The sequence below is a fragment of the Salmo trutta genome, chromosome 16 (genome assembly GCF_901001165.1).
Source record: "Salmo trutta chromosome 16, fSalTru1.1, whole genome shotgun sequence".
In the NCBI taxonomy this organism is placed as follows: Eukaryota; Metazoa; Chordata; class Actinopteri; order Salmoniformes; family Salmonidae; genus Salmo; species Salmo trutta.
Genome location: NC_042972.1, coordinates 11891360 through 11916328, shown reverse-complemented (window position 1 = coordinate 11916328; position 24969 = coordinate 11891360). Strand labels below are relative to the sequence as shown.

At 41.0% G+C, this 24969-nt stretch overlaps 1 protein-coding gene across 2 annotated transcripts in view; it reads right to left on the bottom strand.

The window, feature by feature from the left end:
* Window positions 1-24969, bottom strand: part of cdh22 (cadherin 22) — a 260866-nt gene that overhangs the window by 209691 nt on the left and 26206 nt on the right. The window contains exon 1 of one of the 2 annotated variants that reach the window (XM_029693025.1): window positions 5245-5371. The exons of the other annotated variant lie outside the window; for it this stretch is intronic. The gene's annotated coding sequence lies outside the window, so the exon portion shown is untranslated. Of the gene's footprint in view, window positions 1-5244; window positions 5372-24969 lie in introns of those variants that run through there. 2 annotated transcript variants of the gene reach the window in all.

Sequence of the window (24969 nt, the reverse complement as noted above, 5' to 3'; positions counted from 1 at the left end):
TCTTAATTTGAACACCCTGTGCAGGAGATCTTTCCTGCAATGCAGGAAATGTAAAACTTGAAGTATATTTGAGGTTTAAAAAGACTTCTGAAGTTTGTCATTTCCACTTTGAAATTTCAGACTTGATTTTCCCTTTTGAGAAACGTATCAACACCTACAAAAATGTCTATTCATTATAATCCACAAAATAATTCACATTTCCTGTTGCTGCATGATTATTTTCCAGCTGTACACTCTTAGAGAAAAAGCATTATTCAGCTGTCCCCATAGGAGATCCCTTTTTGGTTCGAGGTAGAACCCTTTTTTTCTAAGACTGTAGCAAACTGGCTCAAATTAAGATCCTACATCTGTAGGTACTGTGCACATCAAAGAGACCGGCAAACTGAAGTAAAAGGCCAAGAGATTTAAATCTTCCCAACTTCAAACATCTCCTTATTTTCATAAAATTCTTCCAACACACAGACGAATGGAAAAATGTGTTGAAAAAAAAAACATTATTTACCACAGAGCTGGGAAGAGAAAGAAAATAAATTCCCTTGTCCTTTCAAATAGCACGCCGAGATCTCATCAGCAGAAGGACACAGAAATAAAACATGGGTAGTACAACATGACAGTATCTCGTACAGAGAGGATAATGCTTCACATTAGCGTGCTAAGGGATGAAGGGAAGGACGGACAATTCTAATACAAGAGTAAGATGGAGCATCTCAAAACAAATCAAACTATCTGATTCAGGAGTTATGTTTGTGGGTCTGTGTCTGTCTGCACATTTTTTATTTATTTAATTTAATTAAGCAAGTCAGTTAAGAACAAATTATTATTGACAATCACAGCCTAGGAACAGTGGGTTAACTACCTTGTTCAGGGGCAGAATTACATATATATTTTTTTACCTTGTCAGCTCGGGGATTCGATCTAGCAACCTTTCGGTTACTGGCCCAACGCTCTAACCACTCAGCTACCTGCCACGCCACATATGCAACACATCTTCTAAAAAAAGTTGCTAATACTGCCTGTTCTAATGTCTGTTCTACAATATAATCTACAGCCATAATTTCCTCCAGTCAGTGATGTAGCTATTGTGCCTATAGCACAGAGCAGTAGGTTAGGCTATCGCGCCTATAGCAGAGAGCAGTAAGCTAGGCTATCGTGCCTATAGCAGAAAGCAGTAGGCTAAGCTATTGTGCCTATAGCAGAGAGCAGTAGGCTAAGCTATTGTGCTTATAGCAGAGCAGTAGGCTAAGCTATTGTGCCTATAGCAGAGCAGTAGGCTAAGCTATTGTGCCTATAGCAGAGCAGTAGGCTAAGCTATTGTGCCTATGGCAGAGAGCAGTAGGCTAAGCTATCGTGCCTATAGCAGAGAGCAGTAGGCTAAGCTATCGTGCCTATAGCAGAGAGCAGTAGGCTAAGCTATTGTGCCTATAGCAGAGAACAGTAGGCTAAGCTATTGTGCCTATAGCAGAGAGCAGTAGGCTAAGCTATTGTGCTTATAGCAGAGAGCAGTAGGCTAAGCTATTGTGCTTATAGCAGAGAGCAGTAGGCTAAGCTATTGTGCTTATAGCAGAGAGCAGTAGGCTAAGCTATTGTGCCTATAGCAGAGAGCAGTAGGCTAAGCTATTGTGCTTATAGCAGAGAGCAGTAGGCTAAGCTATTGTGCTTATAGCAGAGAGCAGTAGGCTAAGCTATTGTGCTTATAGCAGAGGAGTAGGCTAAGTACAATAGGATCTACAGTGTTACAGACACTTGAAAAAGAATGACCACCACTTCTTTTGAAACAGGAGAGCTCTACAATTGTATGTCCTTTCCTTGCTTTTTACTCAACAATGAATGACAGAGACACAAACATAAATCTCAGCATAAACCTCAATTCCAACAATGTTTTTTAACTGACAACACATTATGCTGACATGCTACGTCAGAACAATTAGAATTCAAGATTTGAAAAGATAAAACACAATTCGGCCTAATTTCAGTGAACTTGTCTCCGTTATGTTGACATGTACTTCGGTCCAATTATGCGTCAAAATGGCCAAAAGAGAGGAGACGGGGGTGGAACGTGACGGCCGTACATTTATCTAACCCCCATTTTTCTCAGAAATGGACAAAGAGGCAAAGGTTGTGTGAAGGTTAGAGGTCAACCACGTCGCCCAGATTATCAACATTTTTAAAGAGCTACATTCATTGACCGTCAATCAAATTTGATCATGGAAATATTTAACTAGATTGGTTTCGATTATTGAAAGGGGTCGGGAGGTAGACCTGTGTAGAACTATATTTTTTGATCACCACTTTTCAGCTTAAAATACTGTATGGTACAAGTTCATTGAAAATTATATTTTTTAATCGAAGAGACAATTAGTATTCAACTGGTAAAACTGACATGCTGTCTTTTTTGTTGTGTTTACCATCCTGAATCCCTTGGCCAAGCAGAATATGAAAGGGTTGGACAAATCAATACCAGGAAATGGCAATGTGATGATGGTGTAGAGGTTCTGTGTATGTAAGTCCCAGAGTATGGTCTGTACTGAGTTCTCTGATTTGACTGCCCACGACTTCCCAAACAATGGCCAAAAAAGAAAAGGTCAGGACCTTGGATGGTGAAGAGAGTGCAGCATACATCTCCTGCAGCATACATCTCCTCCTGTAATTTCAAATGTGAACAATTAAATGTAGGCTAAGTCTTTGTGAGCTCTTCTTTGGTAATAGCAGTTTGTACTGCACGATCACAAAAGGTGCTCAACAATAAATACATCAATAGGGCCACATGATTTTGCAACTGAAACCTAATCCCTGTAAATACCATTGAAACCACAAACCAACCAAGCACTCATTTCTTTCATGCTTTTGTGACAAATTGAGAATGCCGAATTTGATCACAAAAGTTAAACAGCTGTGCAAATCGGATATGGACATGGTGGCATACAGAGCTAAATCGCTGTGTGGAATTGGGTGCCACATTCATTTATATCCACCTGATTAACCTTGCATCAAGAGGGGAAATTTGCCTTACTGTGTACTGTTTGGCTGCTGTCACGATAAGACGAGATGGCTTCTGGAGAGGCGGCATGCCTTTACAAACCTATTCATGTCAGAACAGTTAAAATGTTGGTTTAGGCTGCCTTATGGTTGTAGTAATGCAGCAAAGAAAATCCTTCAGAAATCACATACGCATAATTGCACTATTTATTTCACCAGATCTCAGCGTTTAAGAATCTTCCTAATTTCAATGTGCATTTATATGAATTTGAGAGGACAAGAGCCTTTTGACAGAGAGGCCTTTTGACAGAGAGGCCTTTTGACAGAGAGGCCTTTTGACAGAGAGGACTTTTACAAGTCAATTTCATGCTTATTTCTCTCTGTCCCTGGTGATTCAGTTGATGTCGCCTAAAAACTTAATCCTGTCCAGATTGTCATCTCACTCTGGAAAGGAACAAAAAGCCATTTTTATGAAATATCAAGTTCAGAAATCAACTTGTTAATGAAGTGCGTTAAAATGTGTAAACTATTGTATTACAATTTTTTTTATTAATATCACAAAAGTTCTGGCTTTTGGTTTGACTGTTGTCCAAGATAAAACAACTTCTATTGTTCTTACTCTGGACGTCTGCTTCCCTTCCCATCGGTCATCGTCGGTGAGGCATCAGCTCAGTAGAATGCAAAGGAATCATTTTGCAGTAATTGGCAATACACCATTCTAACAAGGCCAACAGTCTCTTTGAGTTTACCCAGGATCCCCATCTCCTGCCTCTAATGCCAAACTGGGTTGGAATTACAGAAAAAGCCCAGGGCAGATGAGTCAAAGTTGAAGCCGGAATTTAGGTAAGTAACTTCCGTTCTGATGTTCAAAAGATATTGGACGGTTAAAATGATAGTGGATAGATTTTGTGAAAATAAAAGTAAAAATAAACACCAAAATATTCACAAAATAGCAAAGTTGGTTCGGAGCTCGCAGAACCACGGCCATACAGTACAGCACCATCTTTGATTCAGGCGGTGTGAAAGGAAGGACCGGAAAAACGTTAAAGACTCCAGCCATCCAAGCCATAGACTGTTATCTCTGCTTCCGCACAGCAAGCGTTACCGGAGCAACAAGTCTGACACCAACAGGCTCCTGAAAAGCTTCTATCACCATTCAATAAGGCTGCTAAATAGCTTACAAAATGGCTACACTGACTATCTGAGTTTATGTTTGCACTCACAGGACTCTACACACTGACACTGTTATTTTTGGTACTACATTGATATTGATTACTGCGTTGTTGGTTTTAGAGCCCCGAAAAGAAAAAAGAAAGGCATTTCCCTGTACTTGTGCACGTGACATTTAAACTTGAACCACTTCCCTGATAATCCCCCCCTACTTTACAATACAGTTCCTACTTTACAATACAGTTGCTGTGCACACTGTGTCTGACACAGGAGTGACTGACCAATACGCTTTTATAGAATATAAAATCCAAAGAAAATGAGCACAGTTAATTGCATTGGTAAGTATTGGAGTCTCACACATTTCACAGTTCTAAATAACAACACTGAAGCCAAATATTGTGCTACAGGTTTTGAGAAAGACACACCTGTATGTGTCTAAAAGCAAAAGATACTCAAAGATCCAGTTGTTTTGGGACAATGTTCCGGTCATTTTTGGGAAACTAGTCCAAAAATGAATATTACATACAGTCAGAAAGTGATTGAACATCTATCATTAGATAATCAATATTCCCCTCCTCAGTGAAGCTAGGAAACTCTGAACTATTTCAGAAAATAGAATATGACTATAATTATGATTCAAGTTCTCAAAGACGGCCAGGATGAACGTCATTTGAGAATCCACTATTGTGTGTTATTGATAGCCAGGCTCATGTCTGAGATGTGCTTCCAGAATAATTGTCCCGGGAACTTTAGAAATAGAAAATGCCTCAACAAAACAGCTTCAGAGAAATGGAAGAATGACATCTTTGCCATTGTCAGTCTTAATAGTCCTCTTATCAACGTTATTGATTTGTCATTCGACCAGCGATCTTGCGTCATTGAGGAGAAAAGAAAGGTTCAGCTGTACTTTTGGAGAAGGTCCAGTGGTCAATCTGAATAAATCCCTCTCCAACACACACAGCCAACACATCCAAAAGAAAAGGCCTACAGCCTCTAACACTCAAATTTAAACTTTCTCTCAGATGCTTCTTTTTTGCGGTATCCTGAGAGAAATGCTTGTCCGGTTGCCCTTAAGAGTTCCAATGAAGTTTCACTTACTTTTCAATCACTGTCACAGGGTCTGACCTTAAGTTAATGTTCTCGAGATACCTGGGCACTCGGGAGTAACCTTTCCCCTCAATGAAAGACTGGCACTTGTTCGTCGACATCATTACCCTTGTTCACTACCTCTAAATGTATCTCAGAAAACCCAGTGGCACCCAATATGGGCTGACTCTCTTTAGTTCCTGTTTCTACTTCTCTCCATTATGTGGCACTCATTGACCTGATAAGCACAAGCTCTCAAGCAGCTCTCTGTTTTGCCTTGTAAAGGGGAGAGTGAGTGACAAAGAGAGGCTAGATCATAGCAGCAAAAGGAAGGAGGGAACTGAGACAGGGGTGCAGATCAGACAGAGGGAATTAGGAAAGGAAAATAGTGTTTATAAGTCATGTCACAAGAGAATTCGCAAAGAGGGACAGTAACAGATAAGCCACAACAAGCACTGTGAAAATGTTTTGGTTTTGTTACATTAAATGCACAAAGACCAAATAGGTATATTTTTTGCTGAAGAGCTACATGTGGCATATTATCACATTAAGAAATAAGATGAGATCACAGAAAATAAGAGCGTCTGCTAAATGGATAAGAGCGTCTGCTAAATGACTTAAATGTAAAATGTAAATGTAGTACTGAAAAAATGATGGACACATTTTGGCATAACAAGTGTCATGGACACCAATTAATATTGGGCCATTATATTTCTACATTTCTACACACTGGGTAGCTTTCACTTTTTGCTCCATTTTCACATTAGTTTCAACTGAAAACAGAAGCTAAATTAATATTAAAATTAGCTGCCTGCTGCACATAGAACTTGCTAATCATACCCTGCCAGAAAGAAGAATTCCCTCCTGTTCTCTTAGCCATAACCAGAAAAAAAGATGTTCATTCTGTTTACGGGGCAAAAGCCACAAAGTAAGAGCCAAAGAGTGTCTGTCATCAAGAAACTGTATGTTCCAGTCGCATCCGACAAGCCTTTATGGTCGGTCTTATGATCTCAGTGACATTAAAAGGTAACCGTTTTTCTTGCTTGGGGAGAACAGGCAAACAGGCCCATTGCTGTGGGAAATCCCGAGGGATGACATACATTAGTCTTTAGAGTTCCCTTCCCTGTTCGATCGTGTTCAACAAAGCAGCATGTTCTACCAAGCCTCAGCCATTAGAGGAGACGGACTTGACTGCAGAATCTATAAAACAAGGGACCAAAGATGTTGACTGGACAAGGCCCATTTAGCCGGGCCACATTGTTAGTTAAATGGTGAATCTAGCTGCCACGGAGAGGAGATTGCACACCACCTGATTTACAAGGTCTCTTGTTCCAAGGTGCACCTTCCGCAGGAAAGGCAAGAGAGCGGCCATGGCCAAGGCCAAAATTGAAGTCTTTTAGATTAACCAGGTTCAAGATTAAATGCTAACTCTCAACCCCAATTTCAGCCTTTGCCCAACCCCTTCAAATAAAATAAAAAATGCATTCAGATGCGAAGTTGTGGGTGGAGGGGATTGTTCAACTATATATATTTTTTTAACTCTTTTTCAAATGGTCAAAACTTTTAGGAATTAGAAGTGTGTGGGCACGGGCTGAATATTCCAAAAGGATTTGGAAGAAAGAAAAACAAATTCTTCCCCATGTGGGATTAAAAGTCTTGAACTATGAGCCAACTGTTTTAATAGGACTGTGCCACCAATCAGTCGTAGCAGTTGGGGGAAAAATGCAACGAGTTGACATGACCACCATGCTCATCTATTTCTTGCTACGATGGATGTAACCACGAATATAAGCGTATAATCCTCATAGCCTCCTTTTTTTTCTTCGTAAAAGCACATCGATGTGTATGAAACGGTACGCAAAAACGTTGAATTTGGTCATATATAGAAATGTGCCTTACTGCATTTTGAATTTTGTGTAACGTCAGTAGTCTAGGCAAGGAAGCATCTTGCAAAATATATTGGCACACTCCACTTACCAAGACCATTACCAAATAAGGCGCGCTGTCACCTGCTTTTATAGTAAGCCTTGAGGTGGTACCACCCAGTATATCTAGAAGGGAGTGCATTTCATATCGAACCCCTCCCTTGAGATGATGTAGAAGCACATCTACATCACGATTGCAATGGTAGAGTTGAACCACTAGGAGCAAAAATGCTAGATTTACCACTAAAATACCAAAATATATCACTTTTGCAACGAACAGTCAAAATGAACACCAGAATCGACTTGTCTCATTATAACTATGCCTAAAACATCTGCTTTTCAATGATAGATCTATCTATCTATCACTTTTTATGAAACTTACTTTAGAAAAGATACTAGTAGTATACTGCTACCGGCCTTTTTGTGGACAGTATTTTTCTAATATCAGAAGTTCCAGTGTTCTCATTTTAATGTTCAGAACACAGAGTGCTTTCTTACCCTTCAGAGGGTGATCCATCACCTCTTCTCCCTTCTGCATAAGATCTAGAGGAGCCCAGAAGAACAACAGAGCCACATTGACCTTTTGTCATAGAAGCCTTTTACTGTAGCTGTTATAGTAGGCCTCAGAGTCCCAGATACAAAGGAAGTGCACTAGCTATTGTTTTTAAGGGAAAGGTCAGAGCAGACCCAGTTTACAAATGTTGGTTCCAAGAATGTTGTGGCAAACTAAACAATAACCTTTTGGGAATGTTACAGGAACATTGTGTTAGCTGGGGATTCTCCATTAACCTACCTCTTTGGGAGTTTTCAATGGAAATACAAAATAGTACGGGGACGATAACAATTGAAATAATAATACATATTTCAACTAGGCCTAATTCGTTATCAACTTTGGAAATATGTGACTGAGCTGTCAATCAAAATATCTAACATGACTTCACGTTTAGAAACAACACGTCACTGTCAACCCTTAAACCCCTAGTTTTGGCTGCAGAGCAGAACACGCTCTCGACTGAGCGTTCATTTCTCCTGGGAAGTGACATGCTTTGGTTGTGGGTTCTCCCCTGAAACCTGCCTACGCACCATATTCACCTGTCAGATCAACGGTTGTGTACCAAATGGCACCCTATTCCCTATTTAGTGCACTACTTTATAGGTCCTGGTCAAAAGTAGTGCACTAAATAGGGAAACGTTTGCAATGCACCCACAGTCTGGAGCCCAGGCAGCACCCCTTTCCGCAGCTGCCAACTCTGCAAAGTCTTCCAAAAACAAACCTTTCTCTTCAGAATTCCATCGTCCTCCGCACACACAGCCTATACCACTTCAAAACCACACAACACAATGACACATACTGTAATGGTAGAGAAAACAGAGTGACAAAAACACACACAGTTATACTATGTACTTCTGCACGTGACAAAACTTGAAAAACACTCTCGCCTTCTCTCACACACACCCTCTCTCTCACACACAGTTAAAATGCTGACATCTTATCTGTAGTAGTAATGTGTAAATATACTGTATGTACGTGTCATGCTATGTCATGTACAGATCCAAGTGTATAGCTCCATTACCACTGTTGACATGTTCCTTTCCTTTAGAAACCACAAAGATCACTTCTATGTGTGTGTGTGCTGATGGATATGGACATAATATCTGCCTGGTTCTTGCAGGACCGCCTGTAGTTGGGTCAGACCAAAGTAGAGTTAACTTAAGTCACTGGTGAGTGAGGGCATCTACAGCCAACCGCTCAGAAGGCTCCAGGTAGCCGTTTTAACACTTGCGCTCCTTTAAAAAAGATATATTATTTATGTTGCACTGTTGGTGGTAAGTGCACTTGATTCAGAAGCCCTGTGCACCGGGTAGGTAAAGGGTTCCCATTTTGAACCATTTAATTTGTCTTTAAAGACAAATTCTGCCAGGCCGAAAAAAATAGATGACCAGAGAGAGATTGTCAAAGAATACAGCAAAGAGCTGCAGTTTTTAACTTCTTCAGGCTAGGGTCCTTTTTTCTCAATTTACGCCTGACTGACATGCCCAAAGTAAACTGCCTGTTGCTTACGCGCTGAAGCCAGGATATGCATATAATTGGAACCATTGGAAAGAAAGCACTTTGAAGTTTGTAGAAATGTTAAAATAATGTAGGAGACTATAACACAATAGATATGTTAGGATCCAACATTTTTATTTTGTTTTGAGAGCCCATGCTCTTACAGAATAGGGAAATAATTAAATCTCGCACAGTATGCAATTCCTATGGCTTCCACAGGGTATCAGCACTCTATGTTCAAGGTTTCAGGCTTGTTTCTTCCAAAACGAGGAAGAATAATGAGTATTAGTACCGAGACACACTATTGGAAATTTGTGTTTGGGCGTGTGAGGAAGAAAAGACGCACCTGCTAATATCACATTCCTATTGAACATACTTCTTTCTGTATGAAATATTGTGTTTTGATTACATTTTAGGGTATCTGAGGAGTCAATAGAAACATATTTTGACTTGTTTTACCAAAGTTTAGCGGTAGATCTTTGGATTCGTTTCTCTGCATGTTTCACTCAAGTCAATGGCACCAACTCAACTGACTTTTTGGGATATAAAGAAGGATTTTATCTAACAAAACGACATCTTATAGCTGGGACCCTTTGGATGACAAATCAGAGGAAGATTTTCAAAAAGTAAGTGAATATTTAATCGCTATTTGTGAATTTATGAAACCTGTGTCGGTGGAAAAATATTTTGATGTGGGCGCGCCGTCCTAAAACAATCGCATGGCATGCTTTCACTGTAATGGCTACTGTAAATCAGACAGTGCAGATAGATTAACAAGAATTTAAACTTTAAACCAATATAAGACACTTGTATGTACCTACATGTTTAATATCCGGTAGCCGGACGCTTATCCCAGAGTGAGTTTTTATTCAGCACATGTCAACACTTTTTATTCAACACTATTCAAAAAACATAACACACTTCTCCCTACTTCCACTCGCGCTGCAGCTGCAATGAATAAGTAGCCAAGTGTATTGATAGCCCTGCGTTTCTATTATTATTAGCAGCTCGCTGTGTCTATTTTAATATCAAGGAATATTTCAGCGACCGTGAGTGGTGGACCCTCTGCTGCGCACTTCAGTGCGTTCAAGACAACTGGGAACTCAGTTTTTTTTTGTCCAAGTTCCCAGTTGTATTGAAAGCACCATGACCATCATAAGCAGGTACCATCATTTAAGTAAAATAAAAAAGTGAATTATTTGCGAATTATTTAAATTTATGCTCAGCTGTGTCTCGCAAGTGCTACACCGACTAATCTATTTGTTATCAAAGGTTGAGTTTTGCAATATAATATGGTCTGAGAATAACAATATTGGCAGGCCAGGCATATAGCCAATATGGTGTGATAATGTAGGCTATTAGGCCTACTATATAAACCTCATTCCTACAAAACAGTTTTTATTAGGTTCATGTTAAAAATGTTTAAGCCATGTGCCCTCTTTTCTCCCCAATTTTCGTGATATCCAATTGCGATCCAATTACGAATCTTGTCTAATCGCTGCAACTCCTCAACGGGCTCAGGAGAGGTGAAGGTCGAGTCATGCATCCTCCGAAACATGATCCGCCAAACTGCGCTCCTTAACACCCGCCAGCTTAACTCGGAAGCCAGCCGCAACAATGTGTCGGAGGAAACACCGTTCAACTGACAACCGGAGTCAGCCTGTTGATACCCGGACCTCCACAAGGAGTCGCAAGAGCGCAAATGAGCCAAGTAAAGCCCCACCGGCCAAACCCTCCCCTAATCCGGACGACGCTGGGCCAATTGTGCGCCGCCCTATGGGTCTCCCGGTCACGGCCGGTTGTGACACAGCCTGGGAACGAACCCGGGTGTTCGTGACGCCTCAAGTCCTATGATGCAGTACCTTAAACTGCTGCGCTACTCGGGAGACCCTCGGCTTGATTTTTGACTGCGAAAGTGATTTTGACCACTGACTTAAAAGGGGTAGGTAGCATAAACGTAACCACATGTAACATATGGATATGCATTAGTATACACATTAAAAGTCCCAATGCAAAGTTACACCATACATTTCTATTTTGAGTTATTACATAAAACCGATCAGAATTCCAAAGAATGACAGAAAAAAATACAGGGTGTGATGTAATATGGAGGACCCGGGAAGCCAGGCTCCCTATAATGTAAACTCCAATAGAAATCGTTTGCACTCATCGCTAGTGGGTTCAATTTATTTTTCATTGTGTATTTCCATTTGTGGAATATTTAGGTAAAGCCTGGAATAAAAGAAAAAGGGCTACCTATAATTGAATTATACAAATATTTAGCTTCTATGTGGTAAATGGCACGTGTGTATATAGATTGTGTAGGGTACTTGTCTCCCACATGAATCTCCTCTTTGTGCCAGACTGGGTTCAAATGCCTTCTGTTAAATTGTTCTGTATATGTTATGTATATTTTTTTTACTGCTATATATAATAGTTTGGAAAACCTTATTTCCTATTATGTATTGATTTGTTTTGTATCTTACATTTTTTCTTAAATTTTTTCTTTACACGATGCGAACTGCAAAGAACACCGGAAGAAGAATTATCAATGAATTGTCACAGCAAATTATTGTAAGGTTTGTTTATGTGTTAATTAATCCCATAAGGGATGGGTTACCAACTGGCGATTTGACACGAAAATGTAATTGAATTAATTAATTCATACAAGCAAATACTTTGAAGTTATTACATTAAAGTAAACCAACGTTTTTGAAATACATAACGCCATCTAACCAGATATCAAAGAATGTTAGTTATATACAGTTATCTTAGCCAGCAAGCTAGCCAGACAGCTAACATGAGCCATTTAGCCAATTAGCTATTAACCTAGCCAGCCTAGCCAACCACCACAGTAATGGTCGGCAAGCTAGAGCCAAACTACTGGAAACCAGCTAGAACACAACTAAAACATAATGGCAGATTACAAGTAAAGAGAGCAGAGACTTACAGATTGATAGCAGACAGAGTTAGCTACCAAAGCAAGGGGGAGGCAGGCACTTCACCGGGCCAAAATCCAAAGTAGATAGATTCCAGATGTTAGCTAGTGCATTAGCACTAAAAGTTACAAAACTCCCGTAGCCTAATCGACAGAGTTGATAAAGTAAACAGGAGAACAGATGAGGTACTAAACAGGTATGATTTTCTCTTTCATCTTGAGCCCACGGCAAGTAAGCACCAGAGCCTGCGTGCTAAGGGGTTCCCACGAGATAATACAGCCATAAAATCTGTGAATAGCATGAGTTGAGGCTAACGTTAGTTAGCATACGAACTCTGTAGCACAGAGTAAATCCTCCATATGACGTTGAGAAATAGTATATTGTGGATAGTTTAGAACTGATGTAATAACCCCAAAACATTACTATGTTTGTACTTATAGGTAACCAGATCATGTATACAACTAAGTTAAGTCTTTGACCACACAGCGTTGTTACATTGGTGAGTAAAAACTCATGCTTCCTACCCTTTAAGTGGTCTGGACTGTTTTTACTTAGACCTCAAAACATGTGTAAATAGCGCCGCCGGTCTTTCCTGAATAATTAACTGGGCAAAATCATAGGTTACACATTCATTATGGAGAATATGGCTGCATCTATTCCAAGGCAGCCGAGCCTGGAGAGCTCCATGTTGTTTACAGAGTTGAGCACTCAAACATTTAATCAGGGGCAGAAAATTGCATGTTCCTTACCTGGAAAACCTAGTCAAAGTGGAGTTAACGTCGTAGACCTTTGCCAACCTCTTTCACAATCTCTGCTGCTATTGGTTGGCATCTCTGTAATTACAGGTGAGAATGATGTTTGCCATTTCGGCAGGAGGGCAAGGCAGCTTCACTGAGATAATATGATAAAGTTTGTCGGTCATGTTTGTGTGACCACTACTAATGAAGTAGGAGTTACTGAGCGGTGTAGTTTCAGTTTAATGTACGGTTTCTTTGAGTGCATCGATTTGATGTGATTAAAACGGCGGCCATGTTTGCTTGAACACTAAAGGCCGTGGCCACATTGAGATTGTGCCTGAGTATTTCGATTGGTTAATGCTTTTTTAAATGGGAGTCATCATCCATTGCAGGATGAATGACAACGGGGATGGTTGTCTGTCAAAAAACGCAAAAACTGTGCTTATGTGGAAAGGGTTCTACTTGGAACCAAAAGTGTTCCACCTATAACAGCCTGGGCAAAGGTCACCCCGGGGGCCGAATGCGGCCCGCGACCTGATTCAATACTGTCTGCGCAATCAAATAACATTTTATTGGTCACATACACGTGATTAGCAGATGTTATTGTGGGTGTAGCGAAATGCTTGTGCTTCTAGCTCCGATAGTACAGTAATATCTAACAAGTAATATCTAACAAATTACACAACATATACTCAATACACACAAATATAAATAGGAATGAATTAAGACTATATACATATGGACGAGCAATGTCAGAGCGGAACGGACGAGATGAGTAATCACTTAAACATTATTAAGTGACTAAGATACCATAGAATAGTACAGAATACAGTATATACATATGAGATGAGTAATGCCAGATATGTAAGCATTTATGTGACTAGTGTTCCATTCCTTAAAGTGTCCAGTGATTCCTAGTCTATGCCTATAGGCAGAAGCCTCTAATGTGCTAGTGATGGCTGTTAAACAGTCTGATGGCCTTGAAATAGAAGCTGTTTTTCAGTGTCTCGGCCCCAGCTTTGATGCACCTGTACTGACCTCGCCTTCTGGATGATTGTGGTGTGAACAGGCTGTGGCTCGGGTGGTTGATGTCCTTGATTATCTTTTTAGCCTTCCTGTGACATCGGGTGCTGTAGGTGTCCTGGAGGGCGGGTAGTTTGCCCACGGTAATGCATTGGGCAGACAGCACCACCCTCTGGAGACCCTTGCGGTTGTGGGCAGTGCAGTTGCCGTACTAGGCGGTGATACGGCCCGACAGGATGCTTTCAATTGTGCATCTGTAAAGATTTGTGAGGGTTTTAGGTGACAAGACAAATTTCTTTAGCCTCCTGAGGTTGAAAAGGCTCTGTTGTGCCTTCTCGCCACAATGTATGTGTGGGTGGTCCATTTCAGTTTGTCAGTGATGTGTACGCAAGGGCCTTTTTGCACATCCGATGTATAGCCTTGTCAAAGCCTCCAAGGGAAAATTACTCCTCCTGACCCGTCAAGTAGAAGCCAACAATCTCACCCACCTTCCGACACAACTAGTCTGTTCCCTATCAGATGACCAGCGGGAGAAGTATACATCACTGCTGCGTGCTTTGAACAGTGATTTTTCTCGTCGTTTTGAGGATTTCAAAGTGTTGGAAAATGACATGCTGTTGGTTTCCTCTCCTTTCACCTTCAATGTGGATAACGCTCCCACTGACCTGCAACTTGAGCTTATCGATCTTCAGTCTGATGCAGTGATTGGAGAACTATTCAAAACAACGTCACTGACGAGGTTCTATGCATCTCAGCATGAACAAAACTTTCCAAAGATTAGGAGTCATGCTCAGAAGATGTTTGTACTGTTTGGGTCAAACTATGGATGTGAACAGACATTTTCAGTGATGAAATATAACAAGTCAAGGCATCATCTCTTACTGATGCTCACCTCTCAGCAATCCTGCGCATAGCAATGTCAGAAACTATACCTGACTTCACTGCTCTAGTCAATGCCTATCAGAAACTTAATTCCTCACACTGATAGAGTAGTTTAAATGTAATGTTGAACTCTCTCTCTCTCTCTCTTTGTGTTTTTGTGCATACCCGTTAACACAAGTTCTGTCTGTGGTGTTGAATGCAGTCTACTTCTCCCTCTGTGTAGTTCATTGCATGTTTAATAATGAAAATACCTACCAAAAAGGCGAACACGCAAGTGGTTTATTACTGTGCATGTTAAAAAACTAAAATAAGTAGCATATCTGGACGTGATTTACAGTAGATAGATCTGTCAACACAGTCATACACATGATGTATAATCCTGTAATAATATATTTTAATGTGGCCCTACATGGAAAATAATTGCCCAGGCCTGACCTATAATCAAAAAGGGTTCTTCAGAGGTTTCCCCTATGGGTTCTATATAGCACCTTTTTTACTAAGGGTGTAGTTGACTTGAGTTGTCCTTTTGATGGACAAAAACAGACAATGATGGGCTTCATGTACGATTGCATCCGTGGTCATGTGTCTCAGTGTAGCTGTACTTTAAGGCTGGGGAGTACATCAAATGATATTTGTCAAACGTTTCATAAAACAGGGATAGACTAAAACTGAAAATCTTAATTACAGGCCCTTCCCAACAATGCAGAGAGAAAAAAATAACAAGGAATAAATATACAATGAGTAAGGATAACTTGGCTATATACGAGGGAACCAGTACCGAGTCCATGTGCAGGGATACGAGGTAGATATGTACATATACAGTGCATTCTGAAATGATTCAGACCCCTTGACTTTTTCCACATTTTGTTACAGCCTTATTTTAAATTGATTAAATTGTCAATCTACACACAATACCCCATAACGACAAAGCAAAAACATGTTTTTAGAAATGTTTGCAAATTAAAAAATAAGTGAAATATCATATTTACATACGTAAATATTCAGATCCTTTACTCAGTACTTTGTTGAAGCACCTTTTGCAGCGATTACAGCCTCAAGTCTTCTTGGATGTGACACTACAATCTTGGCACATCTGTATTTGGGGAATTTCTCCCATTCGTCTCTGCAGATTCTCTCACGCTCTGTCAGGTTGGATGGGGAGTGTCGCTGCACATCTTTTTTAGGTCTCTCCAGAGATGTTCGATCTGGTTCAAGTCCGGGCTCTGGCTGGGCCATTCAAGGACATTCCGAGATTTGTCCTGAAGTCACCCCTGCGTTATCTTGGCTGTGTGCTATGGGTCGTTGTCCTGTTGGCAGGTGAACCGTCGCCCCCAGTCTGAGGTCCTGAGCAGGTTTTCATCAAGGATCACCCAGTACTTTGCTCCGTTCATCTTTCCCTCGATCCTGATAAGTCTCTCAGTCCCTGCCGCTGAAAAACATCCCCACAGCATGATGCTACATCCCCCATGCTTCACCGTAGGGATGGTGCCAGGTTTCCTCCAGACGTGACGCTTGGCATTCAGGCCAAAAGTTGAAATGTTGGTTTCATTAGACCAGAGAATCTTGTTTCTCTTGGTCTCAGAGTCCTTTAGGTGCCTTTTGGCAAATTCCAAGTGAGCTGTCATGTGCCTTTTACTGAGATGTGGCTTCTGTCTGGCCACTCTACCATAAAGGCCTGATGTGGAGGGCTGCAGAGATGGGAGAACCTTCCATAAGGACAACCATCTCCACAGAGGAACTCTGGAGCTCTGTTAGAGTGACCATTGGGTTCTTGGTCACCTCCAAGGCCCTTCTCCCCAGATTGCTCAGTTTGGCCGAGCAGACAGCTCTAGGAAGTGTCTTGGTGGTTCCAAACGTCTTCCATTAAAGAATGATGGAGGTCACTCTGTTCTTGGGGACCTTCAATCCTGCACACATTTTTTGGTACCCTTTCCCAGATCTGTGTCTCGACACAATCCTGTCTCGGAGCTCTATAGACATTTCCTTCAACGTTATGGCTTGGTTTTTGCTCTGATATGCACTGTCAACTGTGGGACCTTATATAGACAGCTGTGTGAGCCTTTCCAAATCATGTCCAATCAATTGAATTTACCACAAGTGGACTCCAATCAAGTTGTAGAAACATCTCAGAGGTGGTCAATGGAAACAGGATGCACCTGAGCTCAATTTCGAGTCTCATAGCAAAGGGTCTGAATACTTATGTAAATAAGGTGTTTGTTTTTTATAAATATGCAAAGATTTCTAAAAAAACCTGTTTTCTCTTTGTCATTATGGGGTATTGTGTGTAGATTGGTGAGAAAAATAAATAATTTAATCAATTTTAGAATAAGGCTGTAACGTAACAAAATGTGGAAAAGGTAATGAGGTAAGGAACAAGTGGCTAGGCAACAGAATTGACAAACAGTAGCAGCAAGGTATGTGATAAGTCAAAAGAGTCAATGCAGATAGTTAAATAGTTAACCAATAGCAACCAGGACAAACTACACTATGTGGACACAGATTTGGTCATGCAGTGTATTTAGCAGTCTTATGGCTTGGGGGTAGAAGCGGTAGAAGCTGTTCAGGGTCCTGTTGGTTCCAGACTTGGTCCATCGGTACTGGGTGCCGTGCGGTAGAAGAGAGAACAGTCTATGACGTGGTTGGCTGGAGATGGACAATTTTTTAGGGCCTGGATGGCAGGGAGTTCGGCCCCAGTGATGTACTGGTCCGTATGCACTATTATCTGTAGCGCCTTGCGGTCGGATGCCAAGCTGTTGCCGTACTAAGCGGTTGCCGGACCAAGCGGTTACCATACCAAGCGGTTACCATACCATGCAGTTGCCATACCAAGCGGTTACCATACCAAGCAGTTGCCATACCAAGCGGTTACCATACCAAGCAGTTGCAATACCAAACGGTTGCCATACCAAGCGGTTCCCATACCAAGCAGTTATGGTCAGATTTGCCAAATGGAGAGTGAGGGAGAGCTTTGTGTGTAGTGTAAAGGTGGTCTATAGTTTTTTCGCCTCTAGTTGCACAGGTGACATGCTGGTATAAACTACCAGCTCTCACAGTCTTGCGTCAGAATTAGAGGTTCATCCATGTTTCTCAAATGTCAAAATGTCGAAGTTGTTCCAAACATCAAATTTCAAAGTGTTAAAGGGTAAGTTCAGGCATGAACTCTGAATGGATAAGGTAAGGGTTAAGTACAGGCATTAACTCTGAATGGTTAAGGTAAGGGTTAAGGTTAGGCATTAACTCGGAATGGTTAAGGTAAGGGTTAAGGTTTGGGATAAGCTTAAACAAAAATTATCAAAAACACCTTTCTATCGCAGGATTCGAACAACCTTTGGAATCAGAGTCAATCAAATTTATTTAGAAAGCCCTTCTTACATCAGCTTATGTCAAAGTGCTGTACAGAAACCCAGCCTAAAACCCCAAACAGCAAGCAATGCAGGTGTAGAAGCACAGTGGCTAGGAAAAACTCCCTAGAAAGGCCAGAACCTAGGAAGAACCCAGACTGAGTCAGATGCTTATGCCTATCCACCATCCCTTCTAAAACTGAAACCTACTTGAAGGTAACAGTGCTCACTGTTGCCCCTAGTGGCTGGTTTCCACGTCATCTCCTGATGTCCTCAGACATGGATGGATGTTGAATACCTGGCTGGAATGAGATAAAAATGGATTTCAGTGCATTTATGTCACCGGCCACTAGAAGCGACGCCTCTGGGTGAGCATTTTCTTGTTTGCTTATGGCCCCATAGAGCTTGCTGAGTGCGGTCTTAGTGCCAGCATCGGTTTATGGTGGTAAATAGACAGCTATGAAAAATGTTGATAAACTCTTGGTAAATTGTATGGTCTACAGCTTATCATGAGGTATTCTAACTAAAGCAAGCAGAACCTCGAGACTTCCTTAATATTAGAGATTGCGCACCAGTTAACAAAAGAGACACACACCACCTCCCCCCTTGAGCTTACCCGTTCTGTCCTACCGATGTATAGAAAGAAAACAGCTAGATTTACATTTACCATGTCCTTGTTCAGCCACAACTCAGAGAAACATAGTATATCACAGTTCTTCAGATCACGTTGATAGGATAGTCTCGAACGGAGCTCATCCAGTTTATTATCCAGTGATTGCACGTTGGCCAATAGAACGGAAGGTAGAGGCGATTTATCCTTTCTCCGACAGTCTCATCACGTATCCCGCCTCTATGATGCCATCTCCTCCTCCTCAAGGTGTCGGGAATTTAGGCCTGGTCCGGCATAATCAATGTACTTCGCCTCCGACTCATAGAATTAGAAATCCTCATCCAAGTCGAGGTTAGTGATAGATGTTCTGATGTCCAGAAGCACAATTGGTCAGGAGACAGTAAAACGTCCGGTATTCCCTCCAGCGCTATTCCCTCCAGGAGGTGTAGTTCAGTTTAATGGACTATTTCTTTGAGTGCATCGATTTGAATAACTGATAGGAGCTAATGAGAACTCTGGAACTAAAGGCTTGTTGTGTAATTAGGGTAAAAGCACAGCAAGGAGGCCCTGTTACTCAACAAGTATCTTCCTTCGCTTTCGGCTTGGATGTTAATTAGCCACAGACACTATTTTGCAATGAGTCATGTCTCAGAAGACTTCCACAAAACCCTGAAAAAAAAGTTTCTCTCTGTTCTTTAGCTATATTATTGTGACTGAGCATCCAAACAATTCGATTGGGACAATTTAAGGACAATTTGAAATAATAGGTTGTGTCATCCTTATCGAAATCCTAGTCAAAGTAGCTTGAGTTGTCATCGTATCGAAGACGGACACAAAGGACATCCTAGACTTATGTGGTCAGGAAGGAACAATTTGGGTAAATTACCTTCAATCCAAATCAGCATTCCCCAGTTAATTCAGATAAATCGTAAGCAAAAAGGGTGTGTGTAATGTACAATCTAAGGCGGAATGTTAAGTGTGTATAAAACACACATGCACGTAGACATACTCAAGGAAAGGATGAAGCCCAGTGTTGTGTAGGAGTGACTGGAACACAGCCTCTTTGTCAGACTCCCACCGTAAGCTGGATTATCATGTCATTTACTGATTAGACCTTTGTCGAGGCCTAATCTAACGGCGTCTAACTATGGGCCAATAACAGCTGATCTGCAATGTAGCCCATCCAGGCCCAAGCCTCTCGTCCCTTTTCAGATGAGGCCAATACGGCATTTGGAGAGTACTGTCTAACAGCGTTCTGTCATGCCTGCCTGCTACTGCCTTGCGGGTCTGAAGATGCGTAATTTTCTCCCAACAAGGGCTCCCATGATAGCCCTCTGCTTTGAGTAGCGTTTATTGCCTTTTCCTCTCAGTGGCCTGTCAAACACATTAATCTGCAGCTAGGCGATGGAGGGAAGGGAAGAGCAAGAGGAGAGAAAGACGGGGTGTTCTTCATCCAAGGGTCACTCCACATCAGAGCTGGGTTCTGATTGGCTGTCAGCTCGCCCACTCTTGTCAAACCTGCATGGCTCTTTGTGGCCAAACACTGACCCATAATCACAACCACTGGAGTTGCTCGAAAATAAATTCCTCAGTACGGAATAATTTCTGAGACAAATAGCCAATTTGTTAAATCCTATTGTATATTGTCTTGCAGCTGAGAATACACAGGAGGTTGTGATAGTGAAATTGGAATGCAAAGTGAAAATGAAGACTTTTGTCGAGGGGCTAAACTAAGAATAGCTATGAAAGTTCATTAATTGTCTTATGCTTCTCTTAGTATTTTCTCCGTTAGACCTCTTGTTAACTCAGGCAGCCATGTTAGAATTAGGTGTACTACTTTCCAAATCAACATTTGTGTTCAAAAACTGCTGCTTGTTGAAACAATGCCTAGTGATGTACATTGGATACAGAACACTTGGTTCCAACTTCAAAAGGAAGCAGCAACATGTCATATTTAAGCATTAAAGCCCGAGGAGGTGTGGTATATGGCCAATATACCACGGCTAAGGACTGTTCATATGCACGACGCAATGCGGAGTGCCTGGATACAGCCCTTAGCCGTGGTATATTGGCCATATACCACAAACCCCCAAGGTGCCTTATTGCTATTATAAACTGGTTTCCAACAGAATTAGAGCAGTAAAGATACACATTTTGTCATGCACATGGTATACGGTCTCATATACCATGGCTGTCAACAAATCAGAATTCAGGGCTCAAGCCACCCAATTTATATTGCAGAATATACTATGCATGAATACAGTGATACTCTGAACATTTGGAGTATCCCAATCCAATTTCAAGTTTTGACACGTTAAATAATGACTTGAAAAGGATGAAACACTACAAAGTGAATTATATAGAACAATAAAAAGATACCTCTCCATGAATGCAATTCAGCACAGGCATCAAACAGCAAAAGTTAAGCGGTGCAGACCTACAGAGGTATTTTAATTCAGTGTTTTCATTCATTCAAAACATGACAAGACATTGTTACTGTAATACCAATAGCTGATCTTAAGAGATGTGATAATGAATTGAATGGATTTTAATTCAAGAAATTCAAATCACCATGAAACTTATACTGTAGCATGTTAGGGATATTGACTTCAGAATTAGCCTAATGTATGTGTAAATAGGATAACGCTTAACTAATTATTAAACCATCTGGAGACTGGAGTTGAACAATGCCCAGTGTTCAAAGAACCCATATTCCCTCCTTGAGAGTTCTGAGTAGAAACAAGATAGGCTTTTATTTTATTTAACTAGGCAATTCAATTAAGAACAAATTCTTATTTACAACGACGGCCTACCAAAAGGCAAAAGACCTCCTGCGGGGACGGGGGCCTGGGATTTAAAAAATACAATATAAATATAGGACAAAAACACACATCACAACAAAAGAGACAACACAACACTACATAAAGAGAGACCTAAGACAACAACATAGCAAGAGAGCAACACAGCATGGTAGCAATACAACATGGTACAAACATTATTGGACACAGTCAACAGCACAAAGGTCAAGAAGGTAGAGACAACAATACATCACACAACGCAGCCACAACTGTCAGTAAGAGTGTCTGTGACTGAGTCTTTGAATAAGATAAAACTGTCCAGTTTTAGTGTTTTTTGCAACTCGTTCCAGTCGCAGTGAACTGAAAAGAGGAGCAACCCAGGGATGTGTGTGCTTTGGGGACCTTTAAAAGAATGTGATTGACAAAACAGGTGTTATACGTGGAGGATGAGGGCTGCAGTAGATATCACAGATAGGGGGAGTGAGGCCTAAGAGGGTTTAATAAATAAGCATCAACCAGTGGGTCTTGCGACAGGTATACAGAGATGACCAGTTTACAGAGGAGTATAGAGTGCAGTGATGTGTCCTATAAGGAGCATTGGTGGCAAATCTGATGGCTGAATGGTAAAACACATCTAGCCGCTCGAGAGACACTTACCTGCCGATCTATAAATGATGTCTCCATAATCTGGATAGGAAGGATGGTCATCTGAATCAGGGTTAGTTTGGCAGCTGGGGTGAAAGAGGAGCGATTACGATAGAGGAAACCAAGTCTAGATTTAACTTTAGCCTGCAGCTTTGATATGTGTTGAGAGAAGGACAGTGTACCGTCTAGCCATACTCCCAAGTACTTGTATGAGGTGACTACCTCAAGCTCTAAAACCTCAGATGTAGTAATCACACCTGTGGGAAGATGGGCATTCTTCTTACCAAACCACATTACCTTTGTTTTGGAGGTGTTCAGAACAAGGTTAAGGGTAGAGAAAGCTTGTTGGACACTAAGAAAGCTTTGTTTTAGAGCATTTAACACAAAATCCGGGGAGGGGCAGCTGAGTATAAGACTGTATCATCTGCATATAAATGGATGAGAGCTAAGTCCCTAAGGAGAAACGGGGAGTTAGGAGGTAAACATGCCTGACTTGTGGCTGTCTAAATTGATCATTGTAAAGGGAACGCATTCTTAGCTTTAGGACAGGGCTGCCCAACCCTCTTCTTGGAGATCTACGGTCCTGTGGGTTTTCAGTCCAACACTAATTTAGCACACCTGATTCTACTAATTAGCTGCTCAACAAGACCTTAACTATCCGAATCAGATATGCTAAATTAGAGTTGGACTGAAAACCTACAGGAGAGTAGATCTCCAGGAAGAGGGTTGGGCAGCCTTGCTTTAGGACAACAGCCTTGCTTTGCTTTCCATGTTGCCCAAACAATAGTTACTATGCAAGGCATTACATGCACAAACAGGATAGTAATGACTTGTGTTGGGCTAAAGTCAGATTTATTTCAAGGGTATTAAAGCTGAGAGTTGTCCAACCCAGTGACACAGAACAGAAAATTAATTCAAAAGGTGACGGCCCTTCATATGATTTACAATTTGTTTTTATTTGAAGTGTAACACATCCATAAATTAAAGATGCCCCTGAAAATCTTAAGAGGAATGTCATATCTCCATTGTCCTTCAAATGTGGCATATGTGCACAAATATTTGCTTTATTAATATCTATATGCCATATATGCTATTATTGCTTGTTTAAAACATATTTGGTGATTTTACTACTAAATGCCATGCTTGAATATATGGCCAACTGGCTGTTGGCGTAGCTACAATAATTCTGGGTTACATCTATTAGTTTCCTGTCCGTGGATTTGATTGCAAATCAGCTCTTTTAATAATGCTAGCTAGCTAGTTAGCTAGTGTGTTTTGATTTAGTCTCCTGACATATGAGGAGGACTGCAATGGATGGCGAGCTGGCAGTGAAATTAATTGCTCAGTCTGAGGATTCCTTCGGCTATGTGGATCCCTCTTGACTGTCACCTCATTTGTTCGAGTCTTGAAACACCCAAAATGTTAAATTTGCAGACATTTATAAAAAACTGTTTTTGCTATATCATTATGGGGTATTGTGTATAATTTGAACAATTTTAGAATAAGGCTGTAATGTAACAAATGTGGAAAAAGTCAAGAGGTCTGAATACTTTCCAAATGCACTGTACGTAGCTACTTAATAACAGAGAGAAGGTGTGGAATATTTTTTAAGAAAATTGTCATGCAGTGCATTTGGAAATTGTTCAGATCTCTTGACTTTTTCCACATTTTGTTACATTACAGCCTTATTCTAAAATTGTTCAAATGGTTGTTTTTCCCTCATCAACACACAATACCCCAAAATGACTAAGCACAACATTTTTTATAAATGTTTGCAAATGTAAAAAAAATATATATATTACATATCACATTTACATAAATATTCAGACCCTTTATTAAGTACTTTGTTGAAACACCTTTGGCAGAGATTACAGCCTTGAGGCTATTTGGGTAAGACGCTACAAGCTTGGCACACCTGTATTTGGGGAGTTTCTCCCATTCTTTGCAAATCCTTTCCAGCTCTGTAAGGTTGGAAGGATAGCATTGCTACACAGCTGTTTTCAGGTCTCTCCAGAGATGTTCGATCGAGTTCAAGTCCGGGTCACTCAAGAACATTCAAAGACTTGTCCACCCCTGCGTTGTCTTGGCTGTGTGCTTAGGGTTGTTGTCCTGTTGGAAGGTGATCCCTTTGCCCCAGTCTGAGGTCCTGAGTGCTCTGGAGCAGGTTTTTATCAAGGATCTCTGTGTACTTTGCTCCGTTCACCTTTCCCTCGATCCTAACTAGTCTCCCATGTCCCTGCTGCTGAAAAATAGCCACACAGCAGGATGCTTCCACCACCATGCTTCCCCGTAGGGATGGTGCCAGGTTTTCTCCAGACGTGACGCTTGGCATTCAGGTCAAAGTGTTCAACCTTGGTTTCTTCAGACCTGAGAATCTTGTTTCTCATGGTCTGAGAGTCTTTAGGTGCCTTTTGGCAAATTCCAGGCTGTCCTTTGCCTTTTACTGAGGAGTGGCTCCACCATAAATTCCTGCTGTAGAGATGGTTGTCCTTCTGGAAGGTTCTCCCATATTCACAGATATTCACAGATTGCCCAGATTGCCCTTCTCACCCGATTGCCCAGTTTGAATTTACCACAGGTGGATCAAGTTGTAGAAACATCTTAAGGACGATCAATGGAAACAGGATGTACCTGATCTCAATTTCAAGTCTTATAGCAAAGGGTCTAAATACTTGTGAAAATAAGATTTTTCTTTAAAAACATTTTTTTTATGTTTTTTCTTCGTCGTTATGCAGTACTGTGTGTTTTAGAATAAGGCTGTAATGTAACAACATTGGGAAAAAGTCA